This window comes from Macaca thibetana, chromosome 6 (assembly GCF_024542745.1).
Source record: "Macaca thibetana thibetana isolate TM-01 chromosome 6, ASM2454274v1, whole genome shotgun sequence".
NCBI lineage: Eukaryota > Metazoa > Chordata > Mammalia > Primates > Cercopithecidae > Macaca > Macaca thibetana.
The window spans coordinates 133,240,980-133,263,853 of record NC_065583.1 but is presented as its reverse complement, the minus strand read 5'-3'; the positions used below and the strand labels follow the sequence as shown (position 1 = coordinate 133,263,853).

General features: G+C 45.6%; 2 protein-coding genes across 9 annotated transcripts in view; both read right to left on the bottom strand.

Annotated features, from left to right (window-relative positions):
* Positions 1–22,874, bottom strand: part of PDZD2 (PDZ domain containing 2) — a 480,171-nt gene that overhangs the window by 132,538 nt on the left and 324,759 nt on the right. The window lies entirely within an intron of this gene.
* Positions 1–22,874, bottom strand: part of SUB1 (SUB1 regulator of transcription) — a 731,929-nt gene that overhangs the window by 639,789 nt on the left and 69,266 nt on the right. The window contains exon 1 of one of the 6 annotated variants that reach the window (XM_050793889.1): positions 12,692–12,710. The exons of the other annotated variants lie outside the window; for them this stretch is intronic. The gene's annotated coding sequence lies outside the window, so the exon portion shown is untranslated. Of the gene's footprint in view, positions 1–12,691; positions 12,711–22,874 lie in introns of those variants that run through there. 6 annotated transcript variants of the gene reach the window in all.

The window sequence follows — 22,874 nt, the reverse complement described above, 5'->3', positions numbered from 1 at the left end:
AAGTTTTGAGCAACTCCTCTGTTCCTTGATGCTCTATCATAATTCTGGAGTCTGGGCTATCCAAGGTTGGGAGTCCTGGGAAGAGGTTGGCGGGTGAGGGTGGGGGCTTAGAAAAGACAGAGGAATAAAGCTGCCTGGAGTTCAAAGACCAATAAAGACAAGAAAATAGATGAGAGGGGCAAATACAGGGAGACGTCAGAAGGCTGAAGACATAATTTATTTATCTGTGCCTGGATTCTATTAAAAGAGGGCTTGAGACAGCTGTATAGTTTTGATATTTGACTGTTTTGCCAAAACCTTTGGAAAAAAACAATTTCCAGGTACCTCTGAAAATCATCTTGGGTGTTCAGCCATCGATTATTGATGCCTGGCACACCGTATGAACCCATGGCAGGTGCTGCCAAGCTGAACCATGGGTGTCTATATGTGCAATTCAAAGTAACCTGGGGCCAGATGCTGTGGCTCACACCTGTAATCCCAGAGCTTTTGGAGGCCATGGTAGAAGGGTCGCTTGAGCCCAGGCGTTCAAAACCAGCCTGGGCAACATGGCAGGAAGCAGTCTCTACTTTAAAAATATATATATATTGGCCAAGCGCATTGGCTCACGCCTGTAATTCCAGCACTTTGGGAGGCCAAGGCGGGTGGATCATGAGGTCAGGAGTTTGAGACCAGCCTGACCAACATGCTGAAACCCCGTCTCTACTAAAAATACAAAAATTAGCCTGGCGTAGTGGCGTGTGTCTGTAATCCCAGCTACTCAGGAGGCTGAGGCAGGATAATCGCTTGAACCCGGGAGTCGGAGGTTGCAGTGAGCCGAGATGGCACCAGGGCACTCTGGCCTGGGCAACCGAGTGAGACTCTGTCAAAAAAAAAAAAAAAAAAAAAAAAAAAAAGGAAGGGAAGGAAGGAAACTTGTATCACCACCACTGGGCACTGGCTTATACTACAATGCCATAAACGCAAGAGAATTCTGAAGACTTTTCACCAAAGCAGGCACTCTTATTTCATTGGAGTATGTCAGGTCCCTACACAGACAACAGGAGAATAAACAACCATAAGGGGATGTTTACAGATGAGTTATTACTACAGGATCTGAGTTTATAGGACGGTACTAGCTGCTAATAGTCACCTTGCTGGACACACAGGATGGACAGAGAGCCATTAATTGTTCGTGCCCAGGATTTTCCCTCCCCTAAGAAGTAATGGGAGGCTACAAAGCTGTTTGCGGTCTTTTGAAAACCTGCTAAGCCTAATTAGAGAACTGTCTGATGCTGTAAATCTACAGGTTCCCAGAGAACAACTGGTTGAGAGGAAGTGTTAAATCTATATAGATTAATTTCTCAGGGAAGTCTTGGCTGAGAAACGGGGGCAAGTTTGGACAGTCCCATAAGAGGGATGGGACCCAGGTTGCCAAGGGCACTCTCTCGGGTGTTGCCTCCCCACTACATTCCACAAGCCTCCCTAGACAGAATCAAATTGTCCTTAGGGGACTCAAGCTGGAATTTTTTTGGCTGAATATTGTCTAGTAAGAGTGACTGACATCCTAGCCTGAGCAGCACAGTGAGACTCCATCTCTACGAAAAATAAACAGGTGTAGTGGTGCACACCTGTAGTCCCAGCTACTTGAGAGCCTGACGCGGGAAGATCGCTTGAGCCTAGGAGATTGAGGCTGCAGTTAGCCATGATTGTGCCACCGCACTCCGCCCTAGGTGACAGAGTAAGACCTTGTCTCAAAAAAAAAAAAAAAAAAAAAAAAAAAGTGACTGATACCTTCGGTGTGCTTATAATACCTTCCCTGAAGATAATCGACTTCTTTGCTAGTACAGAAAGGGAGAGAGAGAGCGCCTTGTTCAGATGGAGGCAGACAGACAGGGCTTAAGTACATGAGGCTTTGAAAACAGGTCAGAGTCTAGGCCTAGGAGTAGATGTGACTAGAACAGTGCATTTCAACTGCTCACTGAAGGAACAGACTGAGGAAGCCACTTTCTACTACTTCTCACCTCCTCTACTCAGCATAAATGGCTGGGGCTGAGCACCACTTCCCTCCTCTCCCTTATCTGGAATCTAGAGCAGGGAATATGATATGGTTTGGCTGGGTGCCCACCCAAATCTCATCTTGAATTGTAGCTCCCATAATTGCACATGTCATGGGAGGGACCTGGTGGGAGGTAACTGAATCACAGCAGTATGTGTTTCCCGTGCTGTTCTCATGATAGTGAACAAGTCTCAAGAGATCCAATGGTTTTATAAAGGGGAATTCCCCTGCACATGCTCTCTTGCCTGCTGCCATGTAAGATGTGACTTTGCTCCTCATTCGCCTTCTGCCATGATTGTGAGGCCTCCCCAGCCACATGGAATGGTGAGCCCATTAAATCTCTTTCCTCTATAAATCACCCAGTCTTGGGTGTGTCTCTATTAGCAGCGTGAAAAACTAATACAGAACACAAATAAACAAAAATGTCTTCTTCATTACAAAACGTGTACATTTAATTGTTGTTGTTGTTTTTGAGATGGAGTCTCACTCTGTTGCCCAGGCTGGAGTGCAGTGGCCAGATCTCAGCTCACTGCAAGCTCCGCCTCCTGGGTTTACGCCATTCTCCTGCCTCAGCCTCCCAAGTAGTAGCTGGGACTACAGGCGCCTGCCACCTCGCCCAGCTATTTTTGTCTTTTTTTAGTACAGACGGGGTTTCACTGTGTTAGCCAGGATGGTCTCGATCTCCTGACCTCGTGATCTGCCCGTCTCGGCCTCCCAAAGTGCTGGGATTACAGGCTTGAGCCACCACGCCCGGCCCATTTAATTATTTTTATCACAAAATTTAGATTGGAAGACACATGTTGAGTGAAGAAATAATTAGGGTAAATATTTGAGATTTTTTTTTTTCTGACCAATGATACATTATCAGTCATTCACACCCCATTCAGATTATCAACTACCAAAACGTGTTACCATTACACAGTTTATTGTTTGTTTCTGAGACAGGGTCTCACTGTGTCTCTGGAATGCCATAGCATGATCATGGCTCACTGCAGCCTCGACCTCCCAGGCTCAAGCAGTCCTCCTGCCTTGGTATCCCAAAGTGCTGGCTTTACGGGTGTGAGCCACCACACCCAGGCACCACATAGTTTAGCAGTGGAATTTAAGTCACACTCAACTATCCACCAGGACAGAGATCCATATTGCCCTGAAGGAACTGGGGCTTGGGGAGCCAGTGCAAATATGCTGATACTCTGGATACTGCTATTTCAGTCAGTAATGAATGTTTTTCATCTTTGAGCCCGGAGTCTGTCTTCTGCCAACATCCATAAAACCCTGGTGCGTTAGCTTGGTAGCTTACTAGTAAAATCACAGTTCTTGACGTATAATGGGAAAATACACAAAATAAGTCAGTTTATAATTAGTCTTTTCCCCAACATTAAGCCTATAAAAGGAGCTCAATGACATTTTATTCTTGATACCAATAATTAATATAAACCAATATGCATCTTAAAAATCAAACCAATATTGAAAATAAATTTTTCTTTTTTTTTTTTTGTGAGACAAAATCTCACTCTGTAACCCAGCCTGAAATGCAGTGCTGCAAGCATAACTGACTGCAGCCAGCCGGGTGCAGTGGCTCACGCCTGTAATCCCAGCACTTTTGGAGGCCAAGGTGGGCATATCACCTGAGGTCGGGAGTTAGAGACCAGCCTGGCCAACATAGTGAAACCCCATCTCTACTAAAAATACAAAAATTAGCTGGGTGTGGTGGTAGGTACCTGTAATCCCAGCTACTCAGGAGGCTGAAGCAGGAGAATTGCTTGAATCGGGAAGTGGAGGTTGCAGTGAGCCAAAATGGCACCACTACATTCTAGCCTGGGTGACCGAGTGAGACTCCGTCTCAAAACAAAATGAAACGAAACAAACCTCACTGCAGCCTTGAACTCTTGGGTTCAAGTGATCCTCCTGCCTCAGCCTGCCAAGTGGCGCAGGCCACCAATCCCAGCTATTTTAATTTTTATGTAATAGAAATGGGGTCTTGCTATGTTGCCCAGGCTGGTCTCAAACTCCTAGCCTCAAGTGATTCTCCTGCCTCAGCCTCCCAAAGTTCTGGGATTACAGGCATGAGCCACTGAGTCCAGCTGAAAATAAATTTCTCTTTAAGACGGAACAGAGGTAGGATTATATTAAGAGGAGTAAGAAAGAGATAGATATTTTACTCTATGGTTGCATAACACTAATTAAATTCAGGATACCAGCTTCTAAGGCAGCAGTTCCATTTGTGTCAATCAGCATTAAGTGTCCATCCTCCACCTTTCCCTGGTGAAATTCTACTTCTTGCACTCATTGGACCGTTAGCTGCACTGTCCCTCTGTGCTGAAGCAGAGTTAGTTCTTTTTCTGTTTACTGCTATGAGCTCCTAGATTTAAGGAGTACAAAGAGGGAGAACTACAGAAAACACCAGATAAAAAGCAGCTAAATGATACGATCAATGAAAAAAAATATTTTGACCTCTATGCAACAAAGTATCACCGACTTTCATATTGATCTTGAAAGTTCACATCTCAAACTATCACGAAGGAGTTAAATTCACAACTCTTGCAACAAAGTGACTCCACCATAGGATGCACTGCACATTTCAACTCCAACAAAGCCTCACAGGAAGGGAATAACAGTGTGGTCTTTCTATCATGTAAGTTTACACGAAGATTTGGTTTCCTCAAAGGTTTTCATGTATCTCCTTTCCGCATGAATCAATAAAAGCTTTTTACAGCACCCATACACCTGTTGGAAATAAGAACTCGGAAGCTAAATGAAGCAGAAAATGCTTGATCAACGATATGAACTGATTTTATAAAACGTACTTTAGAGATACTGGCCCTAAAGAGAGAATCTCTAGGCTTGTATTTGCCAGTGATTGCATTTCTTTATTAAATTATTGTGAGTGGATTAAGGTTTCTTATAATTCTCTAAGATTTACCTGCAGTCTATACACCATCAAATTAGAACTCTAGCCACACAGCTCTACCACACAACTTATCTTGATGAGGTTGGCCACATTTTCCCGGAGGGGTGGTACGACAGGGAGTGCTGGGAAAGTCAGACTTTGCTGTACATGACTGAGTCAGTCTCACCTCATCAGGGAAGTGAGGAGCATCAGAACACGTACGTAGGAACTCATTTCTCTTTTTTTCCTCTTGACATAATGCTATCTTTTCTGGTCATAAAAATTACTAGTTGTTCATTACAAATTCACTCACTCATTATTCATTCAAATAGTTATTGAATACCTGCTACAAGCTAGGCACTGTTCTAGGCATTCGGGGACACAGAAGTGAACCAAGATTCCTGTCTTTGTGGAGTTTACAATCTAGTGGGGGCAAACAGACCAACAATACACCTATTAAAGTAAGCATCCAACTATAAGGTGTGTTACAAAGTGAGATGGGCTATAAGAAATAGAAAACACTGAAAAGGCCTGGTGCTGTGGCTCACATCTGTAATCCCAGCACTTTGGGAGACTGAGGCGGGTGGATCATTTGAGCTCAGGAGTTCAAGATCAGCTTGGGCAACATGGTGAGACCCCCATCTCCATAAAAAATACAAAAATTAGGCAGGTGCAGTGGTGTGCACCTCTGCTCCCAGCTACTTGGGAAGCTGAGGCTGGAGAATCGCTTGATCCTGGGAGGCAGAGGCTGCAGTGAACCAAGATCGCGCCATTGCACTCCAGCCTGGGCAATGGGAGTGAAGCCCTAAATAAAACACTCAACAGGCTACAAAGGTTCCAGCATGCCAAGGGTTGGAAGTCAGGTTGAAATATTAAATTCTGCAGTTAGAGTAGCCCCACTGGGAAGAATACATTGAAAAAAGACTTGAAGAAGTCAAAGAGTTGGCAGTGCAGCTACCTGGGAGAAGAGTGTTCCAGACAGAGAGAACAGCCAGCGCAGAAGTGGTCAACTGGAATCATACCCGCTGTGTTGGACAAACAGCAAGGAGGCCTTTGTAGCTGCAAAGTAGTGAGTGAGGAGTAATAGGAGGTAAGTTAGGAGAGGTAACAGAGACCCATTTATGCAAGGACTTGTAGTAGGCTGTTGTTAAAGACTTTTGCGCAAATTGGGGAGCTACTGAGTTTTGAGCAGAGGAATAATGTGAAATGCATTACGTTTTAACACGACCCCTTTGTTTCTGTGTTGAGAACAGACTATGATTGGGCAAGGTTAGAAGCAGAGAGACCAGAGAGAATAACATCTACAGGAATTCCAGAGAGAAAAGGTGGCTCACTGTAGAACGGCAGTGAAAGTGGTATGAAATGGCCAGAATCATCATCAATGATGAAAGTGGAGACAACAGCTTTTGCTTTTTGATTTGATATGGGATGTGGAGTCGAGACAGTACTATGGTTTTAGTGTATGTGTCCCTCCAAAATCCCAGTGTTGGAACTTAAATCCCAATGTGATAGCATTAAGAGGTGAGGTATTTAGGATGTAATTATATCGTGGGGCCAGAGGCCTCGTGAATGGGATTAGCTACCTAATAAAAGGACCGGAGGAACAAGCAAGGCCTCTTCTGTTCTTCCATTCTTTCTACTATAAGAGGACACAGCGTTTATCCCCTCTGGAGGATGCAGCAACAAGGTGCCATCTTGGAAGCAGAGACCACACCCTTACTAGACACCAAGCTTGCTAGTGCCTTGATCCTGGGCTTTCCAGCCTCCAGAACTGTGAGAAACAAGTTTCTGTTTTTATGAATCACCCAATCTGTGGTATTTTTGTTATAGCAGCATGAATGGACTGAGACAGGTGGTGTCTAGGTATCGGAGCACCTGAAAGGATGGAGTGAGCAGTCATCACCTGAGGCTGTAGAGCAGCTTTCTGGGAAGGGTCTATCTGACCTATTCTGAATGCATAAATCTGTTCAGAAGTTCTGGACACCTTGAGTTTGAGATGCTCATGTGGTAGTTGTGAGGCAGCGGATATCTGAATCCGGATTTGGGGGCAGCAGACTCGTCTGGAGATAAAAGTGTGGGAAGTGTCAGCATGTTGATGGTGAAGTCTCCTGAAGATAAATACCTTTAGGGGGATTTCCTAGGTCAAAGGTCTTATTGGGTCATAGGCACATTCAAATTCTTTCATATGTACTGTCAATCTTTCCTTTAGCAAGAGGGTGACAATTCAGAATCCCATCAGTGGTGTCTTAGAGAACCCATGTGTTCCTGAATATTGTCACTCTTTTTTTTTAATTAATTATTTTTGAGGTGGAGTCTTGCTCTGTCACCCAGGCTGGAGGGCCGTGGTGCCATGTTGGCTCACTGCATCCTCCACTTCCCAGGTTCAAGCGATGCTCCTGCCTCAGCCTCCCGAGTAGCTGGGATTACAGGCGCCCGCCATCACGCCCGGTTAATTTTTATATTTTTAGTAGACAAGGTTTCTTCATGTTGGCCAGGCTGGTCTCGAATTCCTGACCTCAACTGACCCACTCACCTCAGCCTCCCAAAGTGCTGGGATAACCAGCGTGAGCCACTGTGCTCTTGTGACTCTTTATCATCTTGTCACTCTTGATAATCCTTGCCAGTCTAATAATCAAAAGTTACCTCACTTTACTTCAAATCCACAAGTCAGTGATGACTACTGAGGTCAAAATTCTTAGTAGTCATATATCTTGAGAATTGCCTATTTTTGCCCTTTGTAAAACTCTTTAGTCTCTGTACCTTCATGCACCAGCACAGTGGCACCACAACAAATGCTGGTCCATGAAAAGATCCATTAAAAAAAAAAAAAAAAGGCTGGGCGCGGTGGCTCACGCCTGTAATCCCAGCACTTTGGGAGGCCGAGACAGGCGGATCACGAGGTCAGGAGATCGAGACCATCCTGGCTAACACGGTGAAACCCCGTCTCTACTAAAAAAATACAAAAATTAGCCGGGCGTGGTGGTGGGCGCCTATAGTCCCAGCTACACGGGAGGCTGAGGCAGGAGAATGGCGTAAACCCGGGAGGTGGAGCTTGCAGTGAGCTGAGATCCGGCCACTGCACTCCAGCCTGGGCGACAGAGCAAGACTCCGTCTCAAAAAAAAAAAAAAAAAAAAAAAAAAAGGCTCTTTAAAAGATGACTTTACTGAGGCATATCTAACATCTAACATATATAATTCATCTGTTTCGAATGTATAATTCAATGATTTTTAGGAAATTTACTGAGTTGTGTGTAAATTTCATCACCATAAATCAGTTTAGGACATTTTCATCACTCTAATAAAGATCCCTCATGCCCACTTCACAGTTAATGCCCATTCCAATCCTAGCCACCACTTTCTTTCTCTAGAGGTCTACCTTTTCTTGAGCCATTTAACCCCTACAAAAATCTCAATTTGTGAGAGCATGTCCTTTTTTTTTTTCTTTTTTTTTTTTTGTTGAGAGGGGGCCTTGCTCTGTCACCCAGCCTGGAGTGTAGTGGTGTAATCTCAGCTCACTGCAAGCTCCGCCTCCCAGGCTCAAGCCATTCTCCCACCTCAGCCTCCTAACTGGGACTACACTACAGGTGTGCACCACTATGCCAGGCTAATTTTTTGTATTTTTGGTAGAGACAGGGTTTCACCATGTTTCCCAGGCTGGTCTCGAACTCCTGAGCTCAAGCGATCTGCCCAACTCCGCCTCCCAAAGCGCTGAGATTACAGGCATGAGCCATCATGCCTGGGTGAACATGTCCTTTTGGTGGTATCTTTCTTACTTTCCTAACATGCCCCATTACCCTAAAGAGACAGATCTCATAGTCCTGCTAGATCTCACACATCCTTTCCCCTCACATCAGTCCAGTGAGTATCTAACATTCCATCTAGTTTAGGCCATGAATCCCCTGGTGGCCCCTTCCACCTCCAAAGCTTGCTCATGTGACCCCATTTCAGTGGAGAAAGCATCCTCTCCACATTATTCCCACCGTTCCAACGTCACAAACCAACTCTACTTTGTCGTCATGCAACCAAGTCTTTCCTCATTAACAGAAGTTCTAAATACTGCTACAGTAATAGTGTACGATATGTTTTCGTTTTTATCTATCCAGGCTGCTATAACAAATTACCGTAGACTGGGTGGCTTATAAACAAAGGAAATTTATTTCTCACAGTTCCAGAGGCTGGAAGTCCAAGATCAAGGTGCAGCAGACTTGATGTCTGGCGAGGGCCACTTCCCAGTTCACTGATGGTGCCTTCGTGTTTTGTCTTCATATGGTGGATGAAGTAAAGGTGCTCTCTGGAGTCTCGTTTTTTTGTTTTGTTTTTTGAGACGGAGTTTCCCTCTTGTTGCCTGGGTTAGAGTGCAACGGCGCAATGTCAGCTTACCCCAACCTCCGCCTCCTGGGTTCAAGCAATTTTCCTGCCTCAGCCTCCCTAGTAGCTGGGATTACAGGCATGTGCCACCACGCCTGGCTAATTTTGTATTTTTAGTAGAGATCGGGTTTCTCCATGTTGGTCAGGCTGGTCTCAAACTCCCAACCTCAGGTGATCTGCCCACCTTGGCCTCCCAAAGTGCTGGGATTACAGGCGTGAGCCACCGCACCGGGCTTGTTTTTTATTTTTGAGGCAGAGTCTCACCCTGTCACCTAGGCTGGAGTGCAGTGGTGCAATCTCAGCTCACTGCAACCTCTGCCTCCCGGGTTCAAGCCATTCTTCCACCTCAACCAGAGTAGACGGGATTACAGACACGCACCACCATGCCTGGCTAATTTTCGTATTTTTAGTAGAGATGGTGTTTCACCATGTTGGCCAGGCTGGTCACGAACTGGAGTCTCTTTTGTAAGTATACTAATCCCATTCACGAAGGCACCACCCTCATGATCTAATCACTTCCCCAAGGGCTCACCTCTAAATACTTTCACATGGGGGATTAGATTTCAACATGTGGATTCTGGGTGGAGAGAACATTCAGTCTATAGCAGTTGTATATGCTAATATATTCATGTTACCATGCAATCATATCAACTGCATTTTATTTACTTTCTCTATGTATTCGTGTCCAAATCTCTTCTCTACTTTCTTTGCCTGGCTCATGTGCTAATAAGCTTCCAAACCTCCCCTGTGCCCTGCTCCCTGGACCAGCCAAAACCATGTATTTCATATCACAGGGGGCTTTGCTATGACTTGTCCTTCAGAGCTGAAGATTGGCCAGGGCTGAAAAACAGAAAATCCAGGGCATCCTCCTCACTAAGTCTTCAGCCCTGCCAGGTGCATTGCCTGTGGCAATTTCTGTGCTTTCCTACACATAGCAGTGCCCTTAGCTTTGCCTTGGAAGAGGCTACTATCAACACCCAGGGATAACTGAAGGCAGACCGCGTCTCAGAGATTATGTCTGATGTATCTTCTAACCTCAAGGCCACCACACCCTGAAAAGTGTGTCAAAGATGATCTAAGGGCTGAGTTGCACACTGCCCCTGCCACATCTCCCGTATTCCTCCACTGTGAGAGCTGCTGGCACATTTGCTGTTTCTGCCTTTCTCCAAACCAGCCAAATCCAACAGGTCACAACCAGCCAGTAAGTAATCCTCAAACCCGCATAGTACAGCATCCAAAAGGCGGCCACTCTCCTTACCTTCCTCAGAGGTGACTCTAAAAGAAGGGAGATTCCCGTGGGTCCATGTATCTCAGAAGGCATTTGATCCTCCTCACACACAAATTCAAACATTGATGGCATGTCTGTACCCTCCAGTTCCCTCCGCTTTCAAGTGGATCCAGCTCCATCTTGAAACAATTTCCCCAGCTTGCCTCAATTGCCAGCGTCCGCTCCATTGCCTGGGCCAGAGCCCGCCTCCACCTTGTGCCAAGCCTGGTTTCATTTATGTCAAAACAGCTTCCATCAAAATAGTGGGCTTCTTTTCTGAATTTATTTCACAGTTTTGAAACCAGCAGAGAAAAGATATTCAAGAAATTGCAAAAATGACTATCCCCATCAACATGTTCTGGCTAAGGTCACGCACTGTTCTCCTGAATCTCTTCTCTGCAGTGGATGGAGCATTTTTGAAGATCTGATTTTCTCTTTCTTTTCAGAGGCTCTGTGGCAGGCAGGCAGGCTGGCTGGGCCGGCAAGTCCCCTAATCTATGATGGCTCATGCAGACTGGCTTGCTAAGTTCTGTGACTTTCCACCCCAAGCAAAGGACACAGTCCTTAGAAGCCAAGCTTCTTGGATATTTTCCCTGTTGTTCGTCTGTCTTCACGATCCTTTCGAATTTTTCCTCTTGGTTTATAGGACTTTGATTACAAGAAAACTAAACCAACAGAACGCTGGCCTAAAAAAACGGATGAGCCATGTCTTTACGGATGTTGACAGACCAACTTTTAAGTCTTGGATTCTGATCAGTGCACTCTTCATGGGTCTGTTGACAGCTGGAACTGTGATGGGTTCAATCTCTCTGCGACCCCTGGTTCTTAGTTATATTCAGACAGGAAAATGCACAGGCATTTGAATTTATCTACTGGGATTTAATTTAAAAATAATAGTAAGTGAAGCATTAAGGAAACCCTAAATTGTTGGATGCACAAACACAAATGATGAAAATGCAAAGCTTGCTTTTAATGATATGTTTATTTTAGAAGTTCCAAAAACTAATGTGGGTTTTATAAAAGACACAGGGGGGGAGGTCCAATATTAACTATAGTAACTATAGTCTGTGTACTGTGTTAACTGCACACACACATCAGCTCGTTTCAATCTAAAACAACCCTACCAAGGTAGAATTTATAATCTGTCTTTTAAAGGTAAGAAAACTGAGGTTTAAAGAGATTAACTTGCCCAAGGTCAGAAAGCTGAAAACGGTAGAGCTGGGATTCAACTCTGCCTCTGTCTGATTCCCCAAAAAACCCTTACCATGACCTTAGGATTCCTTGTGGCAAAGTCGCATCCTAATGCTGCTCATCAGGACCAGGTTTGGATAAGGAAAAGGGTTGCAGCTTCAAACAACCCAAGGAGGACTTGTCCCACTTTAACTTTTAACTTGCTAAAGGATTGCATTTTAAGTGTTTTTTTTTTTGTTTTTTTTTTTTTTTTTTTTTTTTTTTTTGGAGACGGAGTTTCACTCTTGCCCAGGCTGGAGTGCAATGGCACGATCCAGGCTCACTGCAACCTCTGCCTGCCTCCTGGGTTCAAGTGATTCTCCTGCCTCAGTCTCCCGAGTAGCTGGGATTATAGGTGTGTGTGCCACCATGCCTGGCTCATTTTTTGTATTTTTTAGTAGAGATGGGGTTTCGATATGTTGGTCAGGCTGGTCTTGAACTCCTGACCTCAGGTGATCCCCCTGGCCTCCCAAAGTGCTAGGATTACAGGGGTGAGCCACTGTGCCTGGCCAAAGTTTCCATTTTTAAAGCAGCTCCAGAAAAGCCCCAGCTCTTACAGCCGGCAACCTTTGGTATGCAAATACAGGCCATTAGAAACTGGGTCCACCCAAACATGGCCATTCTCACTGTTGTCTTCTTGCCCTTCCTCCATATGTGCCTGGCAACATGGCCACCCCCACATATCCCCACGTGTGTAGAACATCATGGTGCCCTGTATTTGCATATTAAAAGGATAGGGTGGGAGGGCTAGAGTTTTTGCAGGTTAGGTAAATGACACGTCTGGTCAAACCAATCCCGTGTCCTATGCAAATCAGACACTGCCTCCTCCAGCCTCTACATATACCTAGCTGGTTTCCACCCCACTTGGGGGTCTCCTCCTTTGGCTTTGGAGCTCCCCGCCCCCCCCGTATGGGGGAGCCTCTTCCTTCTGCCTTTTCTTTCTTATTAAACTCTCCGCCACGCCTTAAAACCACTCCACGTGTGTCCGTGTCTTTTTATCTCATTTGACTGGAGAGGAAGAACCTGGTGTTCCTCCACTCATCCGAGCCCTATCAGTATTGGGTTGGTGCCATTAAAAGGGCAAAAACCAGCCGGGCACGGTGGCTCACGCCTGTAATCCCAGCACTTCGGGAGGCTGAGGTGGGCGGATCACGAGGTCAGGAGATCCAGACCATCCTGGCTAACATGGTGAAACCCCGTCTCTACTACAAATACAAAAAACTAGCCGGGCGCGGTGGCGGGTGCCTGTAGTACCAGCTATTCGGGAGGCTGAGGCAGGAGAATGGCGTGAACCCGGGAGGCGGAGCTTGCAGTGAGCGGAGATCGGGCCACTGCACTCCAGACTGGGTGACAGAGCGAGACTCCACCTCACAAAAAAAAAAAAAAAAAAAAAAAAAAAAAACGGCAATTAGTGTTGTATCAACCAAATATTTCTCAAAAAGGAGATGGTGGGAAGTAACAGTCGTCAAAACAGACTGATCAGGAATGGACAGGACTCAGCTAATCTGGATGTAAAAGAAGATGGTGGAGGCATATTTGGGAAGCCAGGTTGGATGAAAGACATCCACGAAAATTTCTGTTCAATCTGTGGGCTGGCAGTGGGGGAAAAAAAACAACAAAAAAAAGGGCCCCTTCCAGTTGGGACTCTCTGTCCCGAATACCTAAAGAGCTTTGTCCAAATTCATCTGAATATTAACTGTCTGGTGCAAGATTATCCTTTGTTCAGGTCTCAGCACTGCCATTTGGGCCCTTGGGCAAGCCATGCAATTTCAGAGATGAGTCCCTCAGGCTCATCTACCTACAGGAGGCTTCAATGGGATAATGGACTCAGATGGCGGGTTTCCCACCTGCCACACAGTAAATACCAATTACCGTAAGTTCGTTTCTCAATCAGAAACGTTCTGAGTAATCATAGGTCAACCAGTTAAACTTGTCTGCTGTGACTGTCCAGGCTGGAAGCCCTGAAAGGTGAACTCACACAGGGGGGTGGGTCCAAACAGATTCTGTGTTAGGAATGGGACAAAAGGAATTGTAGCCATGTCTGGAAAAAAAAGGATCTCTGGAAAAATCAAGTTCATATGAACAGGCAGAGAGTCAGAAATGGACTCTAAAACTCGAGGGCTGGAAAGCTGGGGCAAATGTACCTTAGAGGCAGAGCCCCTGGTGGCCCCTTGAGGCAAAGAGTTACTGTGAGGGTTGGATGGGCCTAAGTCATGGCACTGAGAAGGATGGGGGTGTATGTGGGCGTGCCTGGGTGCTGGACTTTGGAGGATTGAGCTAGTGTAGACCCTAAGCATAGAGTGGGGCTAATTGCAAGCCACGCTCTTCTGCCAGAGAGAGATGAGACAGATGTTTTTCAAAATACAGACCAATGTTGGACTTTCGTTTTGCTTCCCGGTCCATCAGCCAGAGTCTGACTCTCAACTCCCAGGGCAACTGAACGCCTTCTGGCCTGACCTGAACTCCGAGGATGATCCCAGAGGTCCTGGAACTGCCCCAAGACTCAAGGTGGAGCCTGGGAGGCTGCCCATCCCAGCGAGGCTGCGGGATCAGCTGGCCCCAAATATTCTGTAAAACATGCAAGCTAGGCTGCTCCCACAAACACAAGCAACTGCCACGAATAAATCAGATACATGTGTGTGCGTGCACAGCCCCCGCCTCTCCCAGCATCTACCCTGTTCTGGCCTACAGGTCAGAACAGCTGCTTTCTTATCTTCCCTCCATTTGTCACAAGTATTTGGGCAAAAGCCCTTCCTTTTGGCTCATCTGCCTCCTTTAAAAGGAAAAAATCGAGGTTTTCCCTTTCCTGAGGCAGGAGTTTCAAAAGCTCGGTCGTGGTAATATTAAATGTTTAAACATACTATAATGCCATTAGTCAGTCAATATTGTGATGGTTTTGAAATGTTAAGAGAAGGTCTGTGCAGACATAAAACTCCAGCTCTGGGAGAAAATGCCCACAGCATGAATAGCTGGGGCCTCTGCTCTTGTCTGGCCTAACTTCAGAGGTACGAGCAGGTATGGGCTTTTGAGCCACAAACGTGTTTTAGAGTACTAGGAACTCACTTCATTACCAAGTGTTCTCAGCAGGAAATAGGAGGCAGACGGCACACACTAGACTTGGAACCCTCCTATTTAGAGAAAACGGAAAGCATCCAAAAGCAAAATCAAAGCCAGGGGCTGCGTGGAAAAACAAACACCGAGAAAAATTATTTCTTGAACTTCACACCAGGAAGAGTGTGATCTGGAAGAATCTGGAAGCGGACAGAAACAACAGCATTTGAACAGAGGAGTTCCTCAAACCTCTGGGTGAGGTAGGGAGGAAACCTTGGTAAGACTTTTCCCTTGTGGCACTGTTCCCTTGAGACTCACAGATCCTTTTCACAGATACAGGGGCATCCCAACTTGTTCTAGCTCCCCAGGCTGGGGTGCAAACCACACTCCTTTTCCATGCAGATTGGAGCTTTAATGCGAGTGGCAGCAGTCCCGGTTCAGGACTTGAGATACACAATTCACCAGATGCTTAACGGGCTTAAAATAGGTTCCAGGGGAGGTCCAGGACACTGCACTGCCAAGGACAGAGCACCACTCAACCACAGGGTTCTTGCTGTTGTTAATACTTCACACCTTGACTCTCTGCAGACATTTCCTCCTGAGACACTCGTTGCAGCTCTCTGAGACAAGCTCTTCCGGCCTGCTGAGAGTGTTAGGTGAGATTTATTTATTTTCCCTCCCTGTCCAACTTCCCCAAGGAGTTACATGTTGGCACCACCTGTTCTCAAAAGGGATGGCCTCCAGGTACTCTGGCTTTGAGCAAAAAGAGAGGAGTTAAAAAAGACTGCTAAAAGTCAGAAATGACTTAAAGGAAAGAGAAGATACACACGCAGATCTGTGGAAAATGTCAACACTTTCTTAGAGAAGAGGTGAAAAGGGGGGTTCTTTAAATCATCAGGCACAAAGTTTACAAGGTCCAATTTCATTGGGAACATCTTCAAAAAACAAATGTGTGACTAAGTCCAAAGGCCCCTTACAAGGCCCTTTCATATGGCTGAAGTTCCAAATCAAAGACTATTGATACCATGTCTAAAGAAAATTTGTTTTTAAAATGTAGACGACCCAATTCTCTCTCTACCTGGAGCCAGGGTGGTGGGAGGGAAAGGGAAAAAAAGCAACTGAGACTAGGCTGGGTGGTTCATGCCGGTAATCCCAGAATCTGGGAGGCCAAGGTGGGCGCAGCCTAGCCAACACAGTGAAACCTCGTCTCTACTAAAAATACAAAAATTAGCTGGGCGTGGTGGTGGATGCCTATAATCCCAGCTAGTCAGGAGGCTGAGGCAGGAGAATCCCTTGGACCCGGAGGCAGAGACAGGAGTGAGCCGAGATTGCGCCACCACACTCCAGCCTGGGCAACAGAGCAAGACACTGTCTCACAAACAAACAAACAAAGCAACGGAGAGGAAGAACAAATAAGAAAAGTGAGCTTCCTTAGGCCATTCTTTTCTTAAATCTCAATAGGATCAATGAATGAAGCTGTACCATATTTTATTTTTTGAGACAGGATTTCACTCTGTTGCCCAGGTTGGAGTATATGGTGTGATCACAGCTCACTGCAGCCTCGACCTCCTGAGCTCAAGGGATCCTCTCACTTCAGCCTCCCTAGTAGCTGGGACTATAGGTGCACACCATCATGCCTGGCTGATTTTTTGGATTTTGGGGTTTGTTTGTTTTTTTTTTTTGTAGAGATGGAGTTTCGCCATGTTTCCCCAGCTGACCTCCAACTCCTGGTCTCAAAGTGAACTGCCTGCCTTGGCCTCCCAAAGTGCTGGGATTACAGTTTGCGCAAAGGAGTTGTATTTTAAATGCCCTGCCTCAGGTTTCAAGGCAATGTAGATATCCCTCAGACAACACAAAATCCAACCATAGATCTTTTCCCTGCTTTGTGGGACATGAAGGCTGAATAAAGAAAACATACAACTCCCCCAGCCTGCATCCCCAAAAGGGGAATTCCTGATGAGGCAGGCAGTCAATAGCAGACCCAGAAGGGGGTCAGTCTTGTGCTGAGGAACAGATTTTCTCTGAAAAATTAAAGTGATGTTATAAAGAGAATATGGTTCAAAACTTGAGTGATGTCATTGGGCTCAGTGCTGATACAAAGCAATGAATAAATCAGTTGGTCCCTATACCCTCACAGAGTTCACAGTCAATGTGTAATTCATTAAAAGAATTATACAAATTGTTAACTAAAGTATACTTTATATAAAATATTACATAGCATAAAATATTACAGAAAATAGAATGTACAAAATATGTAATATAAATTTACATTATGTAAATTAAAAAACAACACTAATTATATGAAGAACGCTTCAACAAAAGCACGGGTTACTTCAGAAACTTATAAAAGGGGGACTGGCTTGCTTTGGGGGTAGATGTGTATAGCAAGATTTTCCTTAGGAAGTGGCAGTGGTTCGTGGTCCAGCAGGAGTTAGCTAAGCTGGGAGGAGGTGGAGGCACAGGATCTGGGTGGAGGAGAGAGGAGAGTGGGCTAGGACTATGAATTGTAACTCTGCCTCCAACTGGAAATAGAGGAGTAGAAAGCATCTAGGTTGGCCGGGTGCAGTGGCTCATGCCTGTAATCCCAGCATTTTGGAAGGCCGAGGCAGCAGATCACCTGAGGTCAGGAGTTCGAGACCAGCCTGACCAACATGAAGAAATCCTGTGTCTACTAAAAATACAAAATTAGCTGGGCGTGGTGGCGTATGCCTGTAATTCCAGCTACTCAGGAGGCCGAGGCAGAAGAATCTCTTGAACCTGGGGGGCGGAGGTTGTGGTGAGCCAAGATTGCACCATTGTACTCCAGACTGGGCAACAAGAGCGAAACTTCATCAAAAAGAAAGAAAGAAGGAAAGAAAGGAAGGAAAGAAAAGCAAGCAAGCAAGCATCTAAGTTGAATAGTATCCCTCCCCAAATTCCTGTCCACCTGGAACCTCAGAATGTAACCTTATTTGGAAACAGGGTCTTTGCAAATAGAGTTAGTTAAGGATCAAGATAAGATCATCCTGGATTAGGGCAGCCCCTAAATCCACTGAGTGTGTGTGTTGATAAGAGAGAGAAAAGGACATGCAGAGATAGGAAAAGGTGATGTGAAGATGGAGGTAGAGACTGAGGGATGTGTCTACAAGCCGAGAAATGCCAGGAATGCCTCCAACCACTAGAAACTGAGAGAGAGGGATGGCCAAGTGGGTTTCTCCCTCAAAGCCTCCAGAAGGAACCAACCTTGCTGACCACTTGACTTCAGATTTCAAGTCTCTAGAACTGTCAGAGAAAACTTTGTTGGTTTAAGCCATCCAATTTGTGGTGGTTTGCTATTGCCATCCTAGAAAAGTAACACAGACCTTCTTCCTCGCTTTAGATTTTTCCAAGCTTTGCTGACCCTTGAACTTTCACAACAGGCCAGGCACAGTGGCTCATGCCTGCAATCCCAGCACTTTGAGAGGCTGAGGTGGGAAGATCTCCTGAGGTCAGGAGTTCGTGGCCAACATGGTGAAACCCTGTCTCTACTAACAGTACAAAAATTAGTTGAGAGTGGTAGTGCATGCCTGTAATCCCAGGTACTTGGGAGGCTGAGGCAGGAGAATCGCTTGAACCCGGGAGGAGGTTACAGTGAGCTGAGATCATGCCACTGCCCTCCAGCCTGGGCAACAGAGTGAGACTCTGTCTCAAAAACAAACAAACTTTCACAATAAGCGGTCTTGCACAACCCTAAGACCTGTTAAAAAAAAATACTACATGATTATATAACGAAGTCATTTTAAGTAAATATATTATTTTAGATACTCTATTAAAGTGCTTTGCTGGGAGCAGTGGCTCATGCCTGTAATCCCAGCAATTTGGGAGGCCGAGGCGGGTGGATCACAACGTCAGGAGTTCAAGACCAGCCTGGCCAATATGGTGAAACCCCCTGTTGCTACTAAAAGTACAAAAATTAGCCGGGCATGGTGCCATATGCTTGTAGTCCCAGCTACTGAGGAGACTAAGGCAGAAGAATCTCTTTAACCTGGGAGGTGGAAGTTGCAGAGCCGAGATCACGCCACTGCACTCCAGCCTGGGTGACAGTGAGACTCCGTCTCAATCAATCAATCAATCAATCAATCAAGTGCTTTAAAGGCTGGGTGGCTCACCCCTGTAATCCCAGCATTTTGGGAGGCCAAGGCAGGAGGATTGCTTGAGGTCAGGAGTTTGAGAAGAGTCTGGGCTACAAAATGAGACCATCATCTATACAAAATATATTATTTAAAAAATTAACTGGGTGCTGTGGCATCCAGCTGCAGCACCAGCCACTCGGAAGGCTGAGGTGGGAGGATTGCTTGAGTCTAGGAGGTCAAGGCTGCAGTGAACTGTGATTGCGCCACTGCTCTCCAGCCTGGGTGAGAGAGCAAGATCCTAAAATGGCGGGGGATGGAATACTTTAAAACTTGTCTTTAAAACCAATAATAAATAAAATGCAATACAGTCCTTAAAAATATCAAGATAAGCCAGGCGTGGTGGCTCACACCTGTAATCCCGGCACTTTGGGGAGGCTGAGGCAGGTGGATCACTTGAGGTCAGGAGTTCGAGACCAGCCTGGCCAACATGATGAAACCCCATCTCTACTAGACATACAACAATTAGCTGGACGTGGTGGTGGGCACCTGTAACCCCAGCTACTCAGGAGGCTAAGACAGGAGAATCGCTTGAACCCAGCAGGCAGAGGTTGCAGTGTGCTGAAATCACACCACTGTACTCCAGCCTGGGCAAAAGAGCGAGACTCCGTCTCAAAAAAAAAAAAAAAAAAAAAAAAAGCAAACAAAAATATCAAGATAATTTCCTCTATTTCACAAATGATGTCTGCCACTTCATTTACTTCAGATTAATACGTAAGATGAAAGATGAGTTACTAAGATGTAAATATACATCACTTAAACATATTAAATGTGTACATTTTTAAAATTCAGAGAAAACTTATCTGTGTGTTATGACATGAATAATACAGAAGCCCTGCTACTTTAATTCTTGGACATTTGTAAATTTTGCATTTAAATGGTACAGAATTTCTGGGTTTGTTTTTAAAATTATGATGTTTGGTGTCTAGGTGGCAAGATGGAAGAGATTTCCAGCTGTGACTTATAATCACACCGCCTCAATGTATATATTGCAAGGATGAATAGCCTTTACCTCAATAAACAGCAGTTAAATTGGACAGAACAACAAGAGATCACTCCTGTATAAACATATTGATCGGATGACTCTAACTTGAAGGTCTGGTGGAGGTCATCTTGATGAGAACACAGAGAATCATCACTGTTATGCTCATTAATTTGAATCATCAGTGTCCATGAAGCCTTTTGTCCTAACCAATGGTTCTCTTATGGGAATAATAAACCAAAAAGTTATGATACCAAGTTGGAGAAACCACTTAAGGCCACATAATGGGCAACCCCCTGGTCTCCAGAGGCTAGAGTTGATCACCTGAGGGATGAACTGGGTATCCAGGTCTTAACATCCACTGTTCTCCCACTTAGTACCGGCTTCGGATTCTCAGACCTTTCTGTTTCAGAGGGAAAATGTTTAAGCAATTATTTTCTGATTTTCAGTAACACATGTGAAGTTGACTCGTTCATGTACGAATGTTACCCCGGTCAGCCCGGTAACACCCCAGGCACAGGTCTGTGGTGTGCAACCTCCTGCCCAAGGTGGGATCTTGTGCTAGATTAAATTCCTAGAGCTTGAACCACTGCATGATTGGCGATGTCCTCCTGGGGCAAGGAGCCAATAGGCATTAAGTGTGCTGTCATTTCAGTCGGTCTTCTCACTAAACACATTGCAGAGACTATTTTTTAAAAAGGTAAACAGAGCCGGGCATGGTGGCTCGTGCCCATAGTTCCAACTACTCAGGAGGCTGAGGTGGAAGGAACCCTTGAGCCCAGGAGTTCCAGGCTGGTGAAGATCATCTTGAGAACATAGAGAATCAGAACTGTTACGCTCCTCATTAATTTGACTCATCAGTGTCCCTTATACCTTTTGTCTTAACCAGCGATCTCCTATAGGTACTGTAAACCAAGATGTTACAGAAGTTTGAGGCTACAGTGAGATATGATTGTGTCACTGCACTTTAGCCTGGGTGACAGAGAAAGACCCCATCTCTAAAAAAAGAAATAAAAATGAAAGGCAAACAAACCCCATGGAGATGTCAAAGTCATCTATCCATGCTTCACGCAGGCTGCTAAAGGAACCTAAGCTTTGGGAGGAAATCAGTTTCCTCTTTGTCCTTTTTTTTTCTTTTGAGATGCAATCTTGGTCTGTTGCCCAGGCTGGAGTGCAGTGGCGCAATCTTGGCTCACTGCCACCTCCGCCTCCCGGGTTCAAGCGATTCTTGTGCCTCAGCCTTCCGAATAGCTGGGACTATAGGCGTGCGCCACCACACCCAGCTAATTTTTGTATTTTTATTTTTATTTATTTATGTTTGTTTATTTTTGAGACAAGAGTCTTGCTCTGTCGCCCAGGCTGGAGTGCAGTGGCGAGATCTCAGCTCACTACAAGCTCCACCTCCCGAGTTCACGCCATTCTCCTGCCTCAGCCTCCCGAGGAGCTAAGACTACAGGCGCCCGCCACCACACCTGGCTAATTATTTGTATTTTTAGTAGAGATGGGGTTTCACCATGTTAGCCAGAATGGTCTTGATCTCCCGACTTCGTGATCTGCCCGCCTCGGCCTCCCAAAGTGCTGGGATTACAGGCGTGAACCACTGCGCCAGGCCCTTTTGTATTTTTAGTAGACACAGGGTTTCACTATATTGGCCATGCTGGTCTTGAACTCCTGACCTCGTGATCCACCCGCCCCGGCCTCCCAAAGTGCTGGGATTACAGGCGTGGGCCACCGTGCCCGGCCATGTCTTTATATCTTATGAAAGTCACTATTGGGAATAGTGTCACCATCATAATCTGACCACTGTAAGATTGTGCAGTATATGAGGCAGATGTGATCATTACCGGTGTTTAAGTGGTAAAACTCAGGAGTGGAGATGAAGAAGCTTCACTGAGCCTATCCAGACTTCTGGCACAGGGCTCCTTCCTCCCCTTGTGGAGAGGGACAAGAGATAGTGAAGCTGCTATTTTAGGAATTAGCTGGCCTCTGGCCAGAAGATCTTCCAGATTTCTCCCTGTGCCACAAGAAGGGCATGGTGTTCACTGGGGAGTGGGCTGGGATAGACCCAGCAGCATATCAGACAGAAGGCAGGTTTGGAAGCTTGGCAAACCTGGGTCTGAATCCATGTCCTGTCCCTTACCAGTGGAGTGACCTTAAGCAAATTATGTATTTTCTTCTTTTATGATGTATGATTCATCGCATGTTATTTCTTTCCCCAGCTTTATTAAGGGACAATTAATTTATAAAATATATTTTTAAAAATTAAACATTTTCTTTTGTTTTGGAGATGGAGTCTTGCTGTGTCACCCAGGCTGGGGTGCACTGGCACGACCTCGGCTCACTGCAACCTCCGCCTCCCGGGTTCGAGCGATTCTCCTGCCTCAGCCTCCTGAGTAGCGGGGATTACAGGCGCGCACCACCACACCCAGCTAATTTTTGTATTTTTAGTAGAGACAGGGTCTCACCATGTTGGTCAGGCTGGTCTCGAACTCCTGACCTCGTGATCCACCCATCTCCCTCTCGGGTGCTGGGATTACAGCCATGAGCCACCGCATCCGGCCTCGTTTTTTAAGTAGAGATGAGGTCTCAATATATTGGCCAGGTTGGTCTTGAAGTTTTGGCCTCAAGCAATCCTCCTGCCTCTGCCTACCGAAGTGCTAGGATTGCAAGCATGAGCCCCTGAGCCTGGCACAGGGATAACTGATAAAGACTGTATACATTACAGTGTACAATGTGATGTTTTGATGCATGTAAACACTGTGAAATGATTAAATCAAGCTAATTAACCCATTCATCACCTCACATTCTAATTTTTTGAGAGAGAACATTTCAGACCTATTTTAATTTTCAAGAATACAATACATTCTTAGCTACAGTCATCAGGCTATACTATCAATCTCCGG